Genomic DNA, 5245 nt, shown 5'->3' with positions numbered 1-5245 from the left:
AGAAACAGGAAAATAAAGAACCATGACTTCATTTTCTAGGAGTAGGAAGATGAAGAATCAAGAGATGAAGAGAGGAAGAAGAAAAATGCATGGTGATGTGGAGAAATGGTGCAGATTTCGCGAAATTTAAAGGAAGAGATGAAGATCAAACGCCTGGGAATCATTTGGGGAAGCGAAACGTTCGTGTAACCAGCACGGGGAAGGGGGAAGATGAAAAAGTAAGGTTATTTTGGAAAAGTCACACAAATATATCTAGATATATAGTATGTTGAGTATGGGTTAAATATGTAAATGGGTCTCCCGTTTAACCCAATTTTATAATTTTCCCTACTTTCCAATCCTATTTCATTGCAAACTCTATCTCTTTCTTAGTTCTGGGTAATTACTAATTATGAGTCTCTTTATTCTATTTAAAGGGTTACTCTTTTCTATTTGTTAATTAAGAGAAATTAAAATATTTAATTCATGGGTAAATTACACTTATGATCACTGAATTTTACACTTTTTAATGTTACGATTACTGAACTTTAATTTTTAACGTTATGGCCATTGTAACAGTTGATCAATATTTCTTATCTTTGACTCTCCATTTTCAACCGTCCTCTCTTTTCTTCTCAACTTCTAAAATCTTGAATACTTATTTTACCATTTTCCTCCATCCGTAGATTAATTCATCTCTCCATTTACATATTTAGACCAATTATCTAACATATTACATATGACTATTTATTTCAGACTTTCCCAAAATACCAACTTAGAAGTTTCTTACTCTTTCTTCTTTCTCTCTTCGTTTCTTTCATCGTTTGCGAACTCGAAGGCGCTGCTAAAAATTATATTTGTGTATTGTATTTCTGCTATTTCTTTCGATTGACTTTAAGGTTTTGCGATTTCTTTAGTATGTTGTGTGTTTTGCCCAATATAATACTTCCCACATATGATTTTACTTCGCATTTTTCGCAAACTTCGAAGTTTGAGCAAAACTGCGAAGAGAAATACTACTTCGTAGAATGAGTTCGCTTCGCAGTTTTGCAAACTGCGAAGCAATTTCATGTACTGAAGTTGTATTTCCCTTCGCAGTTTTGCTCAGGCTTCGCAGTTTCAAGTACACAACATGTATAGTGATGCGTATAAAACGTATACGTGTTTTTTAGAGCAAGTGCACTCTATCGTACCAAGTAATACAATATACTTACGTATAAAGATCGATCCCATAGGGATTCCGCACAATCATTAACTATCCACAAGTTTTTGAAGTCTAAACGATTGGATTCAGATGGTTTTGGTTGTTTATAGCGACGAAAACTTTTGATGTTAAAACTATGAAGTAAAACACTTGGGAATCGGGTTCACTTCCTAAATTTGAGCCAATGAAATCTATTGAAATAAGACACCGAAGAGAAATTTGTGATTTTAAAGATGGTGATTTTTAAAAGAAACTCGGTGCTAAGACTTTAGACCACCTCGTTCTATTTCTTCACTCCTATTTACTTAGCCAGGCCAATGGTTACTTAAATACGACAAAAAGCTTTAAGTTCAATGAGAAATCCTAGAAATAAAGTGCTAGAAACCATATCGATTTGCTATCGAGTCTAAGAATGTAGTTTTCCATTAAGCTTTTGATACTATGGTGAGTAAAAAACGATTAACTAAAATGTGGATTAAGCTTACGTTCTTAGTCCTTTTAAATCAAATTCCTTTCGGGTGTTTACCTAATAGACTTCTAACTCGACTCAAACATTAGAAAGATTCCTCTCATCCCTAGTAGGGAAGAATTAGTTCATAGTCATTGGGGAACTAAAACTTGAAATAAAGTGAAATAAAGTGAAACTCATTGAAAGTAGAAGATGAAGAAATGAAAGATGAACAAACTTTTGATTAATGTGAAATCAACTTACAAAACTAAAGGGAAATGACTTTGAAACAAGAAATTGTACTTAAGAACTACAAAAAATCAACTAAAACAAGAGTAATGACAATTGCCCAAAGCTTGGCTACAACAACAATGGAGATTGTGTGCAAAAAGTGTGAAAGGATATGAAAAGTGTGTCTTCTCCTCCAACATCTCATCTATTTATAGGCTAAATCTTTCTCTAATCAAGATGATAATCTGAAATTGATGATTAGTAGCCTCCAAAATATTGAATTTGTGCATTAAATGACCTTAAGAAGTTCAATTGAAGAAGGGTATTGGGCTTGCATAGAGAAGAGGATCCGCCTAGTGCAAGTTGTTGAAGACAACAGACCTGCCCCTGGAGCAATTTCAGCTCTGCTTCCAGCCAATTGCAATGCTTTTGTGCGAATCTGTTGCAATTGGCTCAAATTTTCCAAAAACCGACGTTTTGTCGTCTCTTCACATAATGCATCCTCGTTCTTGCCCTGTAACTCACTCGGATAAATTGTCAATCTCTTGAGGATGTGTGCGGGTGTAAAAATAAACTAAAAATTCGTAAATTAAATTAAAATTACGTGACGGTGTGTGAAATTGTGAATTGAAGTGAATTTTAACAAAAATTAATACTAAAGTAATAAAAAGACACATAAATAGACGAAATTATGACTCGATTTTACTGTGAAAATAGGCGGCAACATATAGCCAAACGACATCAAAACAAAACATTATCAAAATTTACAACAAGATTGCAACAATAACTCAACAAGGGTCACATCATTGTCGTTTGGAATAGAACTAAACCCTAAACCCATGTATAACCAAACGACATCAAAACAAAACATTATCAAAATTTATAACAAGATTGTAATAATAATTCAAACCCTAAACCCTAAACTAAGTACTTCCCTGGTGATCACTTCTTGGATTAATAAGTACACGAGGCTCATTGAAGGAAGTTTGAAGCTGGTTAGTGAATGTACCAGGGGTATGCCTTCCAGCAATAGCATGAGCACCAGTGTACTACAATAAATCCTAAACCCTAAATCCAAAAAGACAACATTTGCTCTCTAGTTAATTTGGTCTTCACTTACTTCATCACATCCCAATCACCCCTCGCTGTGATTGATGCCTTTGCATTCAAGCTAAACGGATACTTGAATTTGATACCTTTGTATTCAACCTTCACAAAAATTAAGTCATTTTAGGGAAATAATGAAAGAAACCCTTCGCGGTAAGCAAAACTGTGAAGCATACGAATGTAAATACAACCTGATAAATATGAGTTTGCTTCGCAATTTTCATAAAATACGAAGCAAACTCCTTCTGCGAAGTCATTTTCTAGAGAAAGATCAGTTTATACTTTGTGTTTTTATGAATTAAAATTTAATTAATTGGTTACAGATAAAGAATAGAATAAAACGTAAAGATCAAACCTTTTGACAAACATTTAGCAGTTGTATTATTGTTATTGCAAAGTACAAAAAAAAATATGTGGTTTTACTTTTTCTTTTGCAAATGTAGTCTCGTGGTTTAAAAACTTGCAAACATAGATTCATGGTTTGTGCAATTTGCAAACTCATAATCTGTTAAAATTTGTTATTGTGGCTATTTATTCAAAAGCAAGTAATCTAGAAAAATTAAAAAAAATATGATTTTGCAAATTCTCCAAAGTCCAATTTTATAAATTAAATATACCAACAATATTTTTTTATCGAAAAATTGATCACAAATCCTCTAACTACAAACTGCACATTTGGACTGTGTTTGCAAATCGAGCAATAATTGAAAAAAAAAATAATGTGTGCTATCGTTGTCGATTTTCGATTCCATTTTAGTTGACTACATTGTGATTTTTAATACATAATTATTATTAAATTCATATAAGAGAGAACGATTATTTATATGCATAATTTTTAACAATTGAGATCTAAATAATTATTGTAATTGAAATACATATAAGCTTAGAGGCCCCTTCAATCAGATGTCTTAATTGAAATAAATTTAGGATTTGAGGCCCCTTAAATTGGCAGCCCTAGACGGCCGCCTAGGGCGACTCCCCCTAGAGTCGGCTCTGTACCTAACAAAGATGACACAACATATCACTCGGGGGTACCATCGTCCTGGCAGAACCTCTAGAGGAATTGCAACCTCTCCTTCATTCAGGGGCAGAAAGAGAGAGGGGGTCTGGAGGGGCCTAACCCCCCTCCTCCCAGGAACCACCCATACTATGGATGGTTTTGGACCCCTGGTTGTTGGAACTATAACTACAATGGTTTTGGACCCCCTGTTCCCAATAAACTAAGGTTCAATGTGATTAATTAACTCATTGAGTTTGTATTTAATTACAAAATTCAACTTATTTAATATGTAATTAAAGCTCTATTTGGTCCATGTGGTATCCAAAATTTTGTTATTTCCGCTCTGTGGTACCATTTGGTAACATTTGCACCTAAGGTATTCTTATAGATGATATTTAACTCAGTTTTAATGAAAAATTATTTGATTTGTTAATTTTTCCACCTGTCACAATTTTTAACATGTGACGTGTACCAACCAATTATTTTAATATGTGGATAAATAAGGAATTCATTTTTTTCTTATTTATTCATATATTAAGTCTATATGGAAAAAAATAACTAAAATAATTATCATGTGTACATGTCACGTGTCAAAAATTGTCATGTGGTAAGAATTAATAAATTGGTTAATTTTTTATCTAAAATGTGTTAAATGTCACATATATGAATATCTCATGGGGAAAATATTATGAAATAATACCACATGGATCAAATATGACAATTTTATAATAGTGTGTAAAAATTAATTATGGACCATTCAGATAATAACATTGGATATGCAGTTTAAGGAAAGAAAAAAAAAAGAAAGGGGCAAGTAGGGAAATAAATGGTTGGAATAATATATGATTAATCTTACCCAATATATATGGTGTGTTGATATTGGAAAAGGATTGAATTAGTTAAACAATATTTTCAAATAAAGTAATGGCCTACTTAAATAACGATTGATGTTGATAACAAAACTAAGTTTTGTGCTTCATTAATAAGATAATATTTTTATCACATAAATGCAGAAAAAAGTAGCAAATTGACCACATGAATTTTGTCCCTACTACTACTTATCACAACAATTGGCCCAAATCATCTTTTTCTAAATTTCCTAAAATAATAGATGGTGTTTTCTGCCTATCAATTTTTAGTCTTTTTTTCTTGGCTCGAATATTGGGATTTTGCCTCGATTTAGGGGCTTTTATAAGGATTTAATCCTTATAAATTCCTTGGTTTAACATATTATTTATTGTGGATTGAAGATGAAACCGGTAATTTTTTTGAGATT

This window comes from Euphorbia lathyris, chromosome 2, assembly GCF_963576675.1.
Source record: "Euphorbia lathyris chromosome 2, ddEupLath1.1, whole genome shotgun sequence".
In the NCBI taxonomy this organism is placed as follows: domain Eukaryota; kingdom Viridiplantae; phylum Streptophyta; class Magnoliopsida; order Malpighiales; family Euphorbiaceae; genus Euphorbia; species Euphorbia lathyris.
Note: the sequence above shows the minus strand (reverse complement) of the source record.